Below are 19230 nucleotides of genomic sequence, written 5' to 3'. Positions count from 1 at the left end.
GAGAGATCGCTATTGCGTGTGTCTATGTGTGTGCGTGAATGTGTGAACTTTCTGTAACAAGCGCATGTGCGCAGGACTTTCTTTTTCTCTAATGCTCGGATTAAGTTATTTTCTGTAAGATATCGTAACAGAAGAATAGAGCACAAGATGTGGGATGAGACCTGTGTGAGCCTTGATTTATTTTTCTGCTGCTACCACGAGTTAGGTGAGCTCTCCTGTATTTTTTTAACGCATTACACGCAGGGCAGATTAAGAACACATTGGGCCCTGGGGCTATAGCAAATCCCCCCTTTTATTTTTTTTACCTCACAAAAACTAAATTGATTAAATAATTAATTAAATAATTAATATATATATATATATATATATATATATATATATATATATATATATATATATATATATATATATATATATAATGTTGCTCTTGTTATTTTGTTATTAATATTAGTATTATTATTGATTTACTAATTATTATAATTGTCTAATTTTCCACCATTTGATTTATATATTTTTTTTCTATTTTATTAAAATAGGCCTGCAAGTAGGTTATACAAATTAAGTAATGACATAGTATGAACTTTAAAGTTCAAACAGGCTGCAAAAATCAGCAAAACTAAAACATTTGCATTATTTCCTAAATTAGGGCTTTATAATGAATGCTTTAAATAGGAGTTTACCTGTAAAAGGTTCTTGAGAACTTTAAATCCCTAACAATAGGACATCTTTAAAATCCATGCTTCTAATACCAAACATAATACCAGACATTTTTATTACTGCTTGTCTAGGCTATTTGATTTGTTTGCGCGCTGTGTTGGTTATATTGTGTGATGTATTGTACAGGTGCGCGTCGGTTTTTGAGTCTGTAACAGCCGCGCGATCCATTCAGCATGATAATGGGAAAATGATGACATCTGATCACCCTTATGGGTGACTAAAACAGGGCTATTCAATATTTTGATTGGGCTACAGCCACTCCGAGCCTGAGTTAAGCACTGGCTTCACTGTTTGTACTGTTGTAAACAGTAGCGAACCGAAAGGAATACTTACATTATCGACGAGAGAAAAGCATAATGCGAGGAGGCTTTTCCCATGTCGTAGCGCAAATTAATTCTTGAGCCAATCCAGGGCCCCCTTCTTCTTCCCTTCACCTAGCCCTTACGTTAATCCAGCCATGGTTACACAACGTCTTTCACATATATCCGGAATATGCAGGTGTAAGTAATATGAATCATCCACTTTGCGACTTCATTATCTGAGATGTAAAACGCATGGAAAAACTGCCTAAAGAGAAAGAATGCAAAGTCGCGCACACACATTAGGAAAGAGGCTGTGTGAGAAGTGTGTGTGTGGGGGTGTTTATAGCAGTTTGACTGATAAATATGAATTTGTAGCTAAATCGTTTGCAGTGCAAAACAGCATTACCCATTGTTTACATCACTGCTACAGCATACCATTAACGCTAGACACTGTACATGTCATGATCAATTTTAACAAATAAAAACACTTACAGGTTGTAGCTCACAGCTTCTGCTTTGAGAAGATTTTAACCTAATCCAGCACTGAACTAGAAGCGATTCTGGAGCTGTTTTGTCAAATCCTGCTTGATATGTATTTTATAATTCTCTGGAACATAAATAATATTGAACTGTAAGCACTTCTGTCTTTGTGTCGTGTCCTTAGGAAGCCCAAACACAGAAACAGAGGAGCTCTGTGGAAACAGCAGCGTTCGGACGCATTTTAGCTTTATCTCTGCTATGACGTTACAGCGCCTCTGGCCACGGCCCTTAGCTGCACAGTGTGTGTGTGTGTGTGTGGTGATCTCACAAGGGCAGGAAGTATTTTTTGTAGTCCCCAAAATTTGTTCATTGTAGGCTTTGCTTAGCTAACTCTGTAAAAACCAAGGACTCCCTTTGCATTGAACTTTGAGCTTTTTACATTTAGAGATGTTGTGTATGTTCACACAGCTACATTACACATCAACTAAAGTTTAAAATATGATATCGTAGTGGAGCACCCCTTTAATAAAAATGAAACGGATGAGTTATAAAAATAATTTACCCCTTCACAGTTGTCATAAAGGGTAATATTAGCTATATGCACCAAACCCATCTTTTGTACCAGGCTGTAAACATGTTTTTCTCAGCGGTAAAATTGACCAATTTACCATTGCAGTCAGAAAACATCTGGATTTCCTGGAGCCAGCCCCCAAAGGCGAGTTGATGAATTGCAGTTTTAGTTACTTCTGTATTGGCTTCCCGAGGTAGAGCGGGAGGTTGCCGCTTGGTCATTAGACTAGTTTTCCAGAGTTTAGGTGCCAGAGAAGGATCGAAATCCATACATCCTCTTAGGATGTCAGATGTATTCTTATCATGTTCGTAAGCAAGAGAGGGCTTTATACCTAGCTTTTTAGAAAAAATTGAGGATCCCACTTTGTGAAGTTTATGTGCATTCAAATATCATGTAAAATTAATCCAATATGACTTGATGCAAAGAAGTAAATTCTATGTTTATGACTACACATGTGATATTACATATTTAATTCATTCATTCATTTTCTTTTTGGCTTAATCCCTTTATTAATCAGGGGTTGCCACAGCGGAATGAACCGCCAACTTATCCAGCATGTGTTATTGCAGCAGATGCCCTAACAATTTAACATATATACTACAGACAATTTAGCTTACCCAATTCACCTATAGCGCATGTTTTTGGACTGGTTGAAACCGGAGCACCAGGAGGAAACCCATACGAACATAGGGCAAACATGCAAACAGAAATGCCAATTGACCCAGCCGAGGCACGAACCAGCAACCTTCTTGCTGTAAGGCGACAGCGCTACGCCAACCCTACAGATTTAAATATTTAACACAATCAGTTGAATCAAAATATCCCAGCATGTATTCATTAGTATTTGTAATGTAGGTCTAATGTAAGTTCACCATGTTTTGGTGACAAAAAGAAATCCTCATAGCTGATGTCATTGAGTTCATTTGTTCATTTCCCATAACTGTGCTTTCAGGGGTCAAACCATCTTTCCTAAGATCAAAGAGACAACTGCTCCTGCATGAAAAAGCCAGGCCTGGACCAGTCAGGTTGGGACATTGCGATTTATAGATATGGATTAAGAACACTTATCTTTACAGTTTCTAGTTAAAGGGGAAAAGTGAATTCTGAGATGATTTATTTCTTTTCTAAACACAATTTGGCATCTGTGGTTATATTCCTGAAGAACCAGTTCATCTATGTACATGTAGTCATTTATGTGCATTGAAGTGTAAATACAATTTACACTTAACTTTAACATGAATTTAGCCTAGAAGTGGCCATGTCTCCTTATGAACCTGGTTAGCTGAATGGTTGTTATCTGTGGTCGGACATGCTGAAAGCCATCTCTATGATGTTCACACTTGTGGTTCAGTAGGATGTCAACAAATGCCTGTATCTTCCATCTAGTGATATTTCCCAGGAGTTCTTGACAGTTTAGAAGCAGTGGGATACTATGTAATGTCTATCCACCAGCAGTCTAGGAAAACTGCTCAGAGGATGTCCTATTGCTGGCCCTCTACATGCTCCACACCCATTCACAATATACCTCTAAGTTCACCACTAACTCAGAAGGAAATACACTAAAGCGCTTTTGAGTCCGATCAACCAGAGTCTAGGGAGGACGCCTATTCCATTGTGGGGCAGTGGGGGTGTAATTACATATTCCAATAAAAGAGCTGTTTCCTGAGCCTCTGAATGTCAATGAGTGACCTGCTGCTTCCTCACTCACGGTTGTGGGGTCCATTTTTGGCTTTACATAGCTCCAGACTTGTAACTGATTTTGGGGTTGTGGGTACAATGTAACAAGGGTACATACATAACCAAGATAGCTTATGAAGACACAAATGTGTACAATGAAAGGGCTGTAAAAATGTGGTTTATCTATTTGGAAACTTACAATGTTCCTAATCAAGTTCAGTCCGGTTTCAGATTTAGCCATAGTTGTTATTACGGTTACAACTAATGACATTACAGTTTATGTGCCACCTTTCCATAATTTCAAGGCTGCATATTATTTTGCCTTAACTAAGTTCACAATGAACTTAAGAAAATTGATTAAAAAGAAAGAACCAGCAGCAGCTTCTATCACCACTGACATTAAGCTTCAAACCAGCAATGTGAACATTGACAGTACAGGCCTATTTACACCACTGACAAACACTGAGTCCACCAAAAACAAGGACTCATTGTCACTGTCAAGTGTACCAGAAGTCAATGGTAAAAACAGCCTATTTCAGAGCTGACTAATAGCAAAAAACATCATAAAGATTATAAGCGGTCATTGTCTCTTAATTGGTACAATGAGGGAGAATGTCTAGAATATCCAAGAGTATGCAGATGCTGCATTTTGTTTCCCATGTTAGAAATTTGGTGTTACTGGTACCAGTGGTGTAAAGTAAGTAATTACAAATACTCAAACTACTGTCACTGAGTAGTTTTTCACGTCAATGTCCAATGTTCAACCTAAAATCAACCAAATATCAATGTCTAATGATGTTGCAGCTTGACGCTGTGGAAACGTTGCCACTATGATGTCATGTTGAATTTTACATGACGATTAAATGTCAGTATTTGACATCAATATGACATTGGTTTAGGATGTTAGCTCAATGTTGAGTTTTAGTCACTTTCCAACACAACCTAAAATCAACCAAATATAAAAGTCTTGGTGTAATTATCGAACATCAAAATATCGTTGTCCTTAGACGCTGGCTAGACATTGAATTTTGGTCACAACCTACATTTAAACTAATATTAACGTCTTATGATGTTATGTTCCTGCTGGGCAGGAACTAAATGCCCTGCAGAATGTTACGTTTACACACACACATCCACAAATTACATGTAAATGCATCAGCTTTTTACAGTGTAATACTCACTACTCTCGAGTACTTTTGAAAAGGCTACTTTTTCTCATACTTTGAGTAATATTTACAACATATACTTTTAATTTACTCGCACTACATTTTTAGGCAAGTAATAATACTTTTACTTAAGTATGATTTTTCAGTACTCTTTCAACTGGAAACATGCGATAGATAAAATGAAGGGATTTTACAGACATGTTAACAATAAAAAGCATGTGGCAGGCATGTCTATTTGAAAAAGAGCAGCAATTTTTATGTTCTTCAGGACAGGAGATTTGCAACCCTAGTTAATTTAGATCAGCTCTTTTAAAATCGCCTTTATAGATATTATTGAATTCCTGGTTTTAAACAAACTGCCACTGAGGGGTACAGTGGATAACAGAGACCAAGCGGACAGTGGCCTCTTTATTTAAAAACACACTGAACGCACTTTTTACACACTGAAAAAAATCATAAGGCTAGCCCAAGCATTCAGTTCTTAGGAATGAAGAATGAAGGGAATGAAGAATGATTTTTTTTTCACAAAAAAATGTGACATACATCTCACATAATGTTCAAATTGATTTTATTCAACTGATGAGAACAATTATAACAGAAAAAATTGTGAAAGATGTTGGAGATTCATGGTTTACAAATAAAGTGGACGGAACCAAGGATGTGACTGAAAATTCCATGAAATTACATTGGATTGAATTTATATGTGCTTTAAGACAAAACATGTTAAAAAAATGTGTTCCCTTATGTTTTGTCTGGACATAGTGTGTAATTTTCTATTGGGAGACTATGGTTACATATGTAATGAGACATTTTTTAACTTAAAAAATTGCCAGAAGTTTTCTATGAGGGTTATACAATTATAGTTATACCAGATATTTCTGACATTGAGTGAATTTTTTTGTTTATCATAAATAAAACAGCATGTTAATCCCACAATTAAGCATTTTTGTCAAGTGAAATAGAATATACCACTTGTTAAGAATTAAAAATGTGTCTGTGTGTGAAAATTAATTTGCAACTAATAGCTCTTTGGTAGATAAGAAACTTGTAAATTGGGAAAGTACAGTGTACTTATCTGTTTGCCAAAGAATATTTTTATGTTTCCATCCTTCTAAAGAAAAATGTTTCGTGTAGTTCAGTAAACGTCATCCAAAACCTTACAGGGGTACATATCTATGTTGAAATGCAATTGCAATACTGAAACTGATAAATGTTTAGTTAGCAGAACAGTTTCTCTGACTCTCAGATCATATCTCATTGGGTTTTAGTCATGATGTGAAATCTTGTGCAATTCAGCTGCTGTCCAAACACACAACTGCTTTGTACCAAAAATAGGCTTTCATCAATGACTCATTTTATGAAGTAAGCAAAGAGCACATTCTCATTCACAATTTAAACGTAAATGAGAAAATGAGATTATTGATTAACTGGAAAACTTTAACTGGCGTACAAACTTAATGTGAAATATGGAGCACATATCCTCCATATGGATTAATAATAAATAAACTAAATTAATATTCATTATTAATTGTATATTACATTAAATAAAGAGATAGTTCAGCAATAAATGAAAACGCAGTTAATTTTCTAACCTTCAAGTTAATGAAAATGTAGGTCACTTTTTATAATAAGTTGGACATTAAAGAATATTTTTATCTGAATCCACAGTCCTTGATGCATGTCACCGGTTTTGAGATTAGAAATTAACCAAATCGATCAATCAAGGCCAAATCAATCCCTGTGGCTACTGATGATACATTAAGGTCTGAGGGTTTCTAAGGGGATCATTGGTCACCATTTGTTTATTGAGGCCTGTGGAATGTTGGTCCACTCCTCTTCAATGGCTATGCCCAGTTGCTGGACATTGGCAGGAACTGAAACACACTGTTATATACGCCCAAACAGAGCTGTGCAATATCATGCAGAAATATGAGATGAGGTTTGTTGATGAAAAACACAACAAAGGTCCTCAAGATTTTGTTGTTGTATCTCTGTGAATTCAAAATCCCATAAATAACATGAAGCTATGTTCCTTGTCCACAACATATACCTGCCCATACAGTACCATAACCTCACCACCACCATTGGTCACTCGATTCACAATGTTGACATTGGTAAACTGCTCATTAATACGATATCATACAAACTGCCATCTGCACTGTACAGTGAAAACCAGGAATGATCTGTGCAAAGAACACTTGTCCAAAGTGCAGGACACCATCAAATGTGAGCATTTGTTTAATCTCAATTCGAGTACAATGTCAAACTGCAGGTCGAGACCCCCATGAGAATAACAAGCATGCATATGAGCTTCCCTGAAACAGTTTGTGCAGAAAAACTTTGGTTTGCAAGCCGGTTGTTGCAACAGCTGTTTGATGAGCAAAGTGCTTGTGTAGACTGAAGTTGTTAGCTTCAGTGTTCTCTGTTTTTCCAACACATTCTCACTCCCAACTCGTCATATACTGACGCTTGGTCAGGAACCCTCGGCGTAAGTTATTGACGCACAGGGTACCCCTTTAGCGTCACATTTAGACGTGCAGGGATTCCCTATAGAATCTGTACCTGAGCCTGAAGCGTCATAGGGAGACGCTGGAGGCTCGTATAATTACCAATAGATGTCAACGCACTTTTTAAAACCTGATTTACGCCTATTATCGCAGTTTTCTTCTTTTAAAAATATGTAATTTTTATTTTGTTCATGAAAAGCGTCTGTAAACTGGGTCGAAACTACTGTATGAATAAACTTCGGTCCACGTGACATCCCTTCACGGTGAGTTTAACGCCGCTCTGCTATTGGTCAAATTGCATCAACGGTGAGTTCTCAGATGAGTTCAACTGTCAACATTAAATAGTATGTTAATGCTGCATAATGTATTTTTATTGGAGATTAGTTGGTGTTTATAAATATTTTATCATTAACTTTATATTTAATGAGTGAAAATATATTCGGTTGTCCAGTTTAGGTTAACTATAAAACTATACTACTAATAAAACTTTGATTCATTCATATTATTTATTATTTTTTTTACTTTAAAAAATATTACATTTCAAGTACTAAGTTTAAAAATGTTTTTGGCTGATCTTTTTTCATTTTAAATTATTCATTGAAGTTGGGGTCATTGTATGTGGCGATCTATTTTTTACAGTCTATGCTCGCTATCCCAAGGTTCATTGCGATCCCAAGGTTCACTGCGGTTTTCCACAAGGTAAGTAAAAAGTAAACAAATAAAGACGATTTGTTGATAAAGCATGTACTGTAAACTAGCGACGTTATCTAATTACATCAAGTTCATTTATTAAAAACATATTTTTCTCACATATAACGTTGGTTATGCATTAGAACAATATATACATTTTAAGATAAGGAACAGTGTTACCAGATTGTTGTTTTCCACAATAGAATTCGTGCAAAATCTTTATATGATATGCAATATGCAACTCTAATAATACAAATGTATTCGTAATTGTTTCAATATTAAAGAACATCAAGTGTTTCCAAAGGTTTAAAGGCTACATTGTAAAAACAATTATTTTCCATGCCTTTAAAGGAAAAAAGGCAGAAATTTTGCCCGTCTGAGCACATTTTTAATTTTATTTTATTTTTATTTTAATCTACCACACACACACACACACATATGTATGTGTATATATATATATATATATATATATATATATATATATATATATATATATATATATAAATACAGGTGTAAATTATAAGGTGTTCACTGTTATACATGAATATATAGATATGAATATTTTTTCTTTGCTCTTTTCAGGTTCTTTAGATTTCTTTAAAAATCCAATTTTGTTTTCTAATAAGCAAAAAGTAAAGCCACTTTACCCATGTCTGTATGTTAAATTGAACTTGTCTTTCTCTCTATCTCTGTTAACACATTTGTATTTGTTTGATTAATTCTTGTGTCTTTCAGCCTGTTTCTGCCTATCACCATGAGTGATTCCTTTATACTCAGATTTATCATCAAGATCTCAATTATAAGCTCAAGTCTTGATGACAACTTGATGATCTGCAGGAAGCACCACCATGTATAGAGGGCAAAGACCACTCTGAAATCAGTCAAGGGTTAGTGAAGTTTTTCATTCCATGTATATGAAATGTCTATATTGTTTAGGCATATATGATTGTATGAGATAAAATGCATTTATTCTTTCACTTCTATTGTAATAACAGAAAGAAACGCATTAGTTTTACTATTACTATTGTTTATGAAAAACATTATAAACTACAGTATAAGCTCACAAAATATTGTGACCTAACTGTTTAAAACTATTTGTTCTGGGTGTTGATAGTGGCCAACCATTTTTTTTTTTCTTTTTCAGAAAGTATTTTGTTTTGTCTGATTTTATGACATCTTATAGGCCATCAACTGTCCACATTGGGGTTTAGGAAATTAAACTACTAATGCTGCTTGTCTACTAGTCTTAGGATAAGTTAGAATTGTTATAAATGTTAATTTCTTTGTTGTTTTTATCTGGTACAGCTCATAGGAACTCCAATCTTCCCAACTGTGAGAGGGCCTTGCTCCAGTGACTGTTGGTGTGTACTTTAATGTTTCCATTAGTCCCTGTATCTGTAGATCTAGGTGAGAGTGGGCTAGAGTAAAAATTTGTTTTTATTTAAACTAAGGCATACTGATGGCCTTTTTTATCTCAGATTTGGTCATGCAAGTATAAATATATCCTAAAATATTTTTATATTCTTTCCATTGGTGGAAAAGAGTTTGGTATAATTATTTTTAATAGACTGCCAAGTTCTCAGCAGACATTTTTCTGAGATACTCTTGAGTGGGAGTCTGTGCAATACAAGGTGGATAGTATTTGCAAGGAAGAGCCCTTCATCTGTCTTGCTTCCACACTAGATATACTGCCAATTTAAGTAGATGTGAACCATAAGCATAACCATTTTATGAATGCACAAGGTACTTTAAACTGTATGTGTTGAAACTAAATTAACAAGAAAACAGCTCTTTGATGTTCACCTAGTAAAATTAGATTAGAAGATAATATTTTGAAGGTTTGTTTACAGCTAAGGATTAAGGATTGACAGGAAGATTTGTGGACTACATCAACTAATGACACTACCTCCAAAGAGTTGCAAAAAGCTGTCCAAAGTTTCAGCACCATCTTTAAGCCCATGATTTTAGTGTGTTTCATGCCTAAGCACATGAGTTTATATCTGAGATAGATGAACTATGTGTGTATCTTAAACTGATCTACAAGTAAATGCCAAAACTTATTGGTTTACTTATTTGCTTGTTTGTTTGTTTGTTTGTTTTTTTGTATATGTTAACCAGGTGAAATGGAGTGAGGCATACAAGGATATGTGTGGTTTTACTCTTGGGAAGGAGGTTGAACAGTGCAATATTTCTTCTATAGAATTGCAGTGACCAGACATGCTACTGTAACTGTCATGGTCATGTGCTGGAATTAGCAGATATTCAACAATTTGGCCATCTTGCTGACCTATTGATATCAGAAGGTAACAATATCCAGTAGAATTTGTTTTAGATGTTCAGTAACCTATTTGAATAGTATTGTGATTTTTGATTGCTTATCACTGTAGACCGCAACAGCTCTGCAAAGCAAGTTGCAAAACAGAATCCATGAAACTGGCAGTGACCGGAAACCAGTTGGAAGACCTTGGTCTGTGATGTAGAGGAGTGGGCAGAGGGTGAGGAAATTCTTATTAATATTACATGTAGTCATGAAAAATTGTAAGTGTTACTATTATTGTAATTTTTTTCAGTAGCAGAAGCAAAGACAACAAACAACAGAAGTAATATGGATGTCTTCGTCATATGGCATGGTATGTACACTAGACTTCTGTCAGTGTTGATTCTTTAAAAGTTGACGTATATTCCTTGTTATACAACTTTCTTTTTATAAATATATTTCAGACTCTGCTGACCCAGCAACAAAGAGGAGGGTGTTCAACATCATCCTGCTAGTCAGGATTCTTCAGGAGAAGCAGAGGATTCTTGTGGCAGAGATGGCCAACCACTATAAATACCTTTCAACTCATCCTGGTTCCTTCAAAGAACTTTCCTGCTTGTTTGCTACTGAAAAGTACTGGTATGTATTTGTATTATTTGGCATAGACATAAGCATAAGGTTACCCAGTCCAAAGGATATTAATATATTTTTATGTTGTTGTGTTCTTTTAAGATTCGACATGTGGCCTAAACGAAGAGGGGTTAAAAGGTCTATGGATCATCATTCTCAGAAAGCAACAAAATAACTGAGAAATAAACAACAATATGATGGTGCAATCTAGAGACCTGCAAGGTACCTGCAAGTTTTGGCTGGAGCAGAGAACATACATTTTTTAAATAAAGCTCCAGCTGATGAGTTTGACATTGACTGTGGATTTTCTTTTACTGTAATCCAGAAGAGGATGACCTTAACCCTGAATCTAAAGCATGTAATAAAATCTGTAAAAATAAAATAAAATTTTCATCATCTATAACCAAATTGTTGTCTTTTTTTTAAAACATAGATATGTACAGTATGTAAGCATTCCTCTAAAATCAATCAGTGTTGTAAATTAAGAGCATTATTGTATGCCTAACTGCTTACAACATATAACGATTTAAGGAATTCTATATTAAAATAAAATTATTACATTAAATGACATTAAGAGCTTTTAAAATATTAATTTTATGATACATTTTTATGATAAATTTAATTTTTGCATATACTTGGCCAAAAAATGTACATTATTATTGTCCACTGCTCAGATACCTCCAGTCAATATGTGGCTGAGTCAGGCAACCAGACTTCTACCTCTGAACAAATTAACCTATGATTTACATCAAAGATCTGATGGATCTATTTGGTCCTCATGGATTTTTCTAAAAAAAAAAAAAATGTATCTCCTTTTATTTTTGTCTTTACTTTGAAACATTTGTATTCATTTGTTAGAATGTCTAACAAAAAACTACTGTACTTGTGAGATAACAGTGCCACTGTTGTTATGCAGAAAATAAAAATTAACTTTGTATAATGTTTTATTGAATGCAAGATAAAAAATAAAAAAATAAAATATTTTCCAAGAGATGGATTGCGGCTGGAAGAGCATCTGCTGCATAAAAACATGCTGGAAAAGTTGGCGGTTCATAGAGCTGTGGCGACCCCTGGTTAATAAAGGGACTAAGCCAAAAAGTAAAATAAAATATGTATTTTTTGTAGACAGAACTTCACAGTAACTTATAAGTACAGCACAGAACTTTTTTACTTCTAGTTTAGATAATTTAAAGGTTTGCATATTTATTTTGTTGGTTCATGGCTATGTATTTTTATTCATTTTGAACTATTCACAGCATTTGAAAGGATATCTTATTGTCATTGTTACCTCATTTCTCACTATTTTCATGATTCTTACAATGCAGCAAATCTTAAAATCATTTGATCATAAAGAAAATAATTAACAAATTAACCCACATGCAGGACAAAGACATGATGTGGAATCATTATTTAACACAAAGTTCATCCATTGTCATCAAAACATACTGTTACACAAACAGTTGAAGATTTAGAAAGTAAAAATAATCAGATAAAGAGTGGTTTTCAAACAAATACATGTCTTTAAAAAGGTTATATTTATAAACATTTACATATTTTAAGAGCTTTTATCCATACTTCAAATAAAGTGAAAACAATTAAACATCACATGATGACCATTAATGAAACACACTTACAGAATTACATCCACACATTTTATTCTGAACTCATAATATTTGTGATGAACATAGATCACTATTGCTAATAACTTGTGATTAAAGAGGATACTAATGTTTAGCTTATTTTTACAGCTTTTTTGTTTTTTTACCACAACTGTACATGTGACAATACAATTTCTTGTCCATGTTGAAGATAATACATCTACATAGCTTAACTGCCCTTTTACTCAAAGGGGATGAGTAGAGCCCCGTAGAAAAGGAAAAAGTATTCACATTTCAAACGAGAAATGAGTGAGAGAATATCAGCAAGACTATTATCTATGCTATGTTCAATAAATAATGTTGGATATAATAGTCTGATATATACTGATCAAGTCAATAAAAGCTGTTTTAAAAAAATACTCATTGTAAAATAACAAATATATGCCTGGCTTTCATATATGTCCTAAATATATGCACAATGGCCTTATTCAAATAGTCTTTAGTTCATTAAAAATAGTATTTGTTCCATTTTATTACAAAAAGGCTTTAAACTACATTACCCACAATCCTTTGTCGCTGTATAGATGGGACGGGAAAGACATGGCGGTACAAATTGTAGTTCATTGAAAGCTGTAGTTAGGGTTAAGTTTAGGGTTACGATCTTGGTTAATCGGTAACTATTTGAAACACAGCGATAACTCATTGATAAAGGACACTGTAAGTAAAGTGGCAAAGTTAGCAAAACATAGTTAGCAACACGAAGGATCTTTTAATTTGGCTTAGAAGTTATAGTCCAATCACAATGTCGCAATCTACGTCACACTTTGTCTCTATTTGGTAATTTTCCGGTTGAAGGTAGATCATAATAACCTCATAATATAACTTAAATATCAAAATGTGTATTAATATTACATGTTATTTATTGTCTTATTAAAAATACAAATGTATATTTACCGTGAGATTCCTTTGTGGGGGTAACCTGATGTGCAAAATGATCATAGTAAAACCAGATCCTAGGCAGTATACTAAATTTGAAACGAATAATAAAATAATAAAAAAAGCTTCATGTTTGAAAACATTTCCAGCATTTCCTGTAACTAAACACTGCGTCCTGTAGGTATACAAATATAAATATATGTCAAACTTAAATGACAAATATAGTGCCCATTAAATAGTAAAAATAGTAGTTCATTGTAAATGAGTATGCAAATAAACACAATACATCTTAATGAAACATTTATAATTTATTCATAATGCCACAAAAAAAATAAAAAAAATAAATCATGCAAACATGCAAAAACCAAATATATATATATTTATAACAGTTTTTAATGCAATAATATATTACCATACATATATAAATGATTAAAAACAATTATAATTGAAGGAAATTTATATTTTGTATTATCATTATTATATTTATTTTGTGATATTTATTCATGTCATACATCTGGTATGTCAAGCTCAAGTAAAACTGCACTGCAAAAAATATTTTCAAATGATGCCTTTGGAAATGCCATCATAATAAACAGCTTTCACAACAAAAAGAAGTCAATTTCATGACAAATGCAAATTATGTTTATAATAACAACTTTCTGAACTTAAACATCAAAAGTAGAATAAGTTCAAAACATATTCAAGTATTTACTGAAGAATAGCAAAAACAATTTGTACAAAACACTAAGAACCAAAGTGTGCTTGGTCAGTCCAGGTGTTTATGCTGACTAGACTGTAATATTGCAATCCGGTTAGCATGAGGAGACTTGGGCGTAAAGTGTCAGGAATTCCTGGAGGGCTCCCATGTGTTATTCCAGATTTTGCCACTGTAAAGTATTAGAAGTGCACAATATCATTACTGAACAAAGAATGAGTGTTAGGTTTCATTTAGAAAGTTCAGTGATATTTATTTATATATGTAAAATGTCATTAAACCTGGCACTCTTGAATTAACTGTATAATAAGTTAAACTTTTCCAGCATGTTTCCATGTATTCCAAGCAGATCTGTCAGTTCTACAAACTCAGAGATCAGGATAGTGACTGCACTTCTCATTATGAACACCCTTATCCTTCTCATACATTTTTATCACCACTGATGTCCACTGCTGTAGTTTTCATTGAAGGGAATGCTGACACAAATTCCAGCAAGTTTTTTTTTAAAATAGCAGAATATGGGTATTATTGGGCCAAAACCTTAAAAAATATAAGATGCAAGATTTGAATCTTGATGAACATATTGTTAATTCACTTCTTGCAATTGAAAACACATCTCATGTTTGACTCATCAATTATATGAAAACTACAACAGCATACTGTGCTCCACCCTAAAAATATTTCTAAATTATAACAAGCTTATTGCTTTACAAGGCTAAACATTAATTTCATGCCTGCATGATTCACTGCTTTTACTGAAACCCATTACACTCTTAACTCAAACTAGTTGACTTTATAAAAAAACTGCATGGAAAATGTTGCCTTAAACCCTTTATGTTTTTACACAAGGTGAAACTAAACAGCTCTCTTTAAATTAACCTAGAACCTTTACAATCTTCTTGGACTTACAGTAATATTTTAATTCAAGTATGGCTGTTAAGTTGTACCCTGTATAAAATGTAAGGGGTTTAAGGCACTGGGTTTCTATACAATTTTCTAGTAAAGTCAACTAGATTGGGTTAAAGGAATAGTTCACTATTTACTCTCCCTCAAGTGGTTGTAAACCTTTTTTTAAAAACTTCCAAGTTACTTTGTGTTGAACATGAAGGAAGTTTTTGAAGAAAGCTGAAAAGCTGAAAACATTGACATGCATAGTAGGAAAAAACAAATACCATGGAAGTTAATGTTTGCAGGTTTTCATCTTTCTTTAAAATATAAATTGTGTTTAACTGAAGAAAGCAACTCAGACATATTTGGAACAAGTGAAGAATGAGTCATTAATGACAGTATTTTCATTTTTGGGTAAATCTCTTTAAGAGTATACTGAAAGAAATGTCCTACTCCATGTAGCTAACTTCAGCTGCATGTGTAGCCCCATAAGTACTTATCTAGAAATCAAAACAATAATCACGTTAGTCCCATTTTAGGCCTTTTATATCAAATTGGCCACAGAATGGACTACTTAGTGTTGCAATAAAAAAAAAATAAAAATAAAACTATGACTTACCACACAATACAAGACAAACAGTGAATTTTCAGCTCTGCCTTTGCTGTACACAAGATGAGGTTCCAGCTTCAACACTGATCTTGAGTGGGGCAGTTGTGCAGCTCTGTGAGGTTGTGACTGTTCAGATGCAGTGCTGTGAAGAGTTCTTTATTAAAATAAAGTACATTCTTTTAAAATCTGTACATAATAACAAAGAAAATACAATGATTTTAAATAATGATTAATTCTGAACAAAAACCTTACCCTTAGTCAAGATGAATTCATATGTCAAAAGTTTCTGCATCTGAACTGAATAAAAACATGTGTGACATTAGTTAAACCCACTAACTACTAGATACATCAGTACTGCATTAAGCAGTTGTAAAGTAATGTAAGTGTAGTCCAAAATGAGCCTTAATCTGTTTAAGATAATGATTTAAAAAACGTTGCTTGTGTTCCAATCCAGCCACTTGTAATACATATGATCAATGGTAAATTTCTGAGAAGGTGCAAGGTAATCCTTGAGTTTTACCATTGCCATCCTGACTGACATAATATTTGACAAAGAAGACAGCTTGTTGTGCCTCTTTACCACAATTTAGAGATGATAGATTCTTTCTTTTATTAAATAAATTGGTAAAGGCCAAATTATACTTGTAATAGTGTAAGATTTTTACTTGAGCTTTTGTTGTTATATATATATATATATATATATATATATATATATATATATATATATATATATATATATATATATATATATATGTGTGTGTGTGTGTGTATATATATATATATATATATATATATATGTGTGTGTGTGTATATATATATATATGTGTGTGTGTGTGTGTGTGTGTGTGTGTGTGTGTGTTTTAAGGCATGGAAAATAATTGTTTTTACAATGTAGCCTTTAAACCTTTGATGTTCTTTAATATTGAAACAATTACGAATACATTTGTATTATTAGAGTTGCATATTGCATATCATATAAAGATTTTGCACGAATTCTATTGTGGAAAACAACAATCTGGTAACACTGTTCCTTATCTTAAAATGTATATATTGTTCTAATGCATGACCAACGTTATATGTGAGAAAAATATGTTTTTAATAAATGAACTTGATGTAATTAGATAACGTCGCTAGTTTACAGTACATGCTTTATCAACAAATCGTCTTTATTTGTTTACTTTTTACTTACCTTGTGGAAAACCGCAGTGAACCTTTGGATCGCAATGAACCTTGGGATAGCGAGCATAGACTGTAAAAAATAGATCGCCACATACAATGACCCCAACTTCAATGAATAATTTAAAATGAAAAAAGATCAGCCAAAAACATTTTTAAACTTAGTACTTGAAATGTAATATTTTTTAAAGTAAAAAAAATAATAAATAATATGAATGAATCAAAGTTTTATTAGTAGTATAGTTTTATAGTTAACCTAAACTGGACAACCGAATATATTTTCACTCATTAAATATAAAGTTAATGATAAAATATTTATAAACACCAACTAATCTCCAATAAAAATACATTATGCAGCATTAACATACTATTTAATGTTGACAGTTGAACTCATCTGAGAACTCACCGTTGATGCAATTTGACCAATAGCAGAGCGGCGTTAAACTCACCGTGAAGGGATGTCACGTGGACCGAAGTTTATTCATACAGTAGTTTCGACCCAGTTTACAGACGCTTTTCATGAACAAAATAAAAATTACATATTTTTAAAAGAAGAAAACTGCGATAATAGGCGTAAATCAGGTTTTAAAAAGTGCGTTGACATCTATTGGTAATTATACGAGCCTCCAGCGTCTCCCTATGACGCTTCAGGCTCAGGTACAGATTCTATAGGGAATCCCTGCACGTCTAAATATGACGCTAAAGGGGTACCCTGTGCGTCAATAACTTACGCCGAGGGTTCCTGACCAAGCGTCAGTATATGACGAGTTGGGAGTGAGAATGTGTTGGTTTTTCTTGAATCACCTCATGCAGGTTTTGCTCTGCTGCCCAGGCTGTTGTCCAGAAGTGCAGTTGTCCCTGACAACTTAGTGAACAACAATTGATTTCCTCTAGGGCACATGCTGTGCTTCACATAGACCAAAAACACATTTTCCTTTCTTTACACAAAACATTTTTCTACATCTTTCTACTTTTCCCCTTCCTTTTTCAAACGTTCTCCCTAAAAACAGAACTTATAGTTTAATGATTGGCCAAATTGTTAGTTAATACTGAGCTAAGACATGTTTCTGTTGAAAACAGGTGTTCTCAGCTTAAGGTGTGTAACCAATTGTTTAAAAAATGACTAGACAAAATGTCAGTGAATACTACACACTATCAAGAGGCTTGACAGATCATTTACAATTACGTTTACTCACCAAAACTACATCTTGAGAAACCAACAGCAAAACCTGAAATTCAAGCTTTTGTCTTGTGTGAAAAGCTGGTGTCCACCCACCTGAGCTCATCTTTGTCAAGGCATTAATTATGAAATCTAAATCATTTTGTCAGTTAGATCCTGTTCACGCATTATACGAATGATATCCTGTCAGTCTCTGTTTTCTCAATGGTCCACCGTGGCTACAAACCGAAAACTTGTAACAAAATTTTCTGTCTGATACTGCACTAGTATCATTTATTTTTATTATTTAGTATTATTATTATTATTTTTACATTTTTTTTATCTTTTTTTACTCCAGTAAAATCATTTATCGATTAATTTATACGTTGTATTAGCGTTGTACCTTTTTTTCTCATTATAATTTTGTTGCCAATAAAGGTAATAGTATTGTCATTCGGAAAATATTTTTTAAATGGTATAGGTTTGTACCTAAAGGGTCAATATTGACACATTCAAGTTAAATACTAATACCTACAGTACTTGTACATATTAATACATAACAAAATGTAGCTTTTAAAAAGGTACCATAAAAAGTGACAGCTTTTACATCTAATTCATGAGTGTACTGTCTGTTTTCTTTAAACTTCATACATTTTTATTGAACAAAAAAAAGAATAATAAAGTCAGGTTTAGAGACAGGAGTGAGATTAAAAAGATTTAACAGGATAATAGTAAAATCAGTTATACAATACTCACAATATTATTTTTATTATTTTTTTACATTAGTTAAACATGTAACATACCACTGAAAAGCAATACAAAGATTTTTACATTTTATTTTAAGGGGTCTTAATTTTACTTTAGTGTGGAGGGGGGGGGGGGGGGGGGGTATTTTGTGTTTTGTATTTTGATTTTGTTTTAGAAAATGCATATTGCAAAAATTAAAATAAATATACAAAAAAAAGAAGACTAATCACAATTTTTGATTTATTGTATCATTAAACTTTTATGCTGCTTTATTTGTCTTTCAGAAATCAGTTTTTGTAAACTGAAAATTTATTCTCAAGGGTTTCTAAAAAGTTTGACATTTACACACATGCATGGCATCATAGTTTTTAAAGAATTTCGTTTTTGGGTGTTTACATAGACAC

General features: G+C 33.3%; 3 long non-coding RNA genes across 14 annotated transcripts in view; 2 read left to right on the top strand and 1 right to left on the bottom strand.

Moving 5' to 3' along the window:
• LOC147844140 (uncharacterized) overlaps nt 1-11405 on the top strand; it is a 174081-nt gene extending 162676 nt beyond the window's left edge. For 2 of the 11 annotated variants that reach the window (XR_015491643.1, XR_015491642.1), the window contains exons 2-10: nt 7488-7683; nt 8060-8119; nt 8846-8997; nt 9416-9471; nt 10229-10413; nt 10498-10605; nt 10684-10740; nt 10832-11000; nt 11100-11405. This is a non-coding gene — a long non-coding RNA (uncharacterized LOC147844140). Of the gene's footprint in view, nt 1-7350; nt 7727-8059; nt 8120-8845; nt 8998-9415; nt 9472-10228; nt 10414-10497; nt 10606-10680; nt 10741-10831; nt 11007-11099 lie in introns of those variants that run through there. The other 9 variants (XR_015944607.1, XR_015491640.1, XR_015491639.1 and 6 more) reach the window with 7 other exon arrangements.
• The window catches only part of LOC148679708 (uncharacterized), an 890299-nt gene that overhangs the window by 335896 nt on the left and 535173 nt on the right, over nt 1-19230 (top strand). The window lies entirely within an intron of this gene.
• On the bottom strand, nt 15754-17183 carry LOC147844139 (uncharacterized). Of its 2 annotated transcripts, none has more exons than XR_015491663.1 (3): nt 16934-17183; nt 15997-16036; nt 15754-15898 (listed from the first exon to the last, which is right to left on the bottom strand). It is a non-coding gene; the product is annotated as an uncharacterized LOC147844139 (long non-coding RNA). The 2 variants fall into 2 exon arrangements; XR_015491664.1 differs by having other exon boundaries at nt 15759-15898; nt 15997-16041; nt 16934-17071.

The sequence above is a fragment of the Danio rerio genome, chromosome 5 (genome assembly GCF_052040795.2).
Source record: "Danio rerio strain M-AB ecotype USA chromosome 5, GRCz13ab, whole genome shotgun sequence".
In the NCBI taxonomy this organism is placed as follows: domain Eukaryota; kingdom Metazoa; phylum Chordata; class Actinopteri; order Cypriniformes; family Danionidae; genus Danio; species Danio rerio.
Note: the sequence above shows the minus strand (reverse complement) of the source record. Positions and strands in the feature narration are given on the sequence as shown.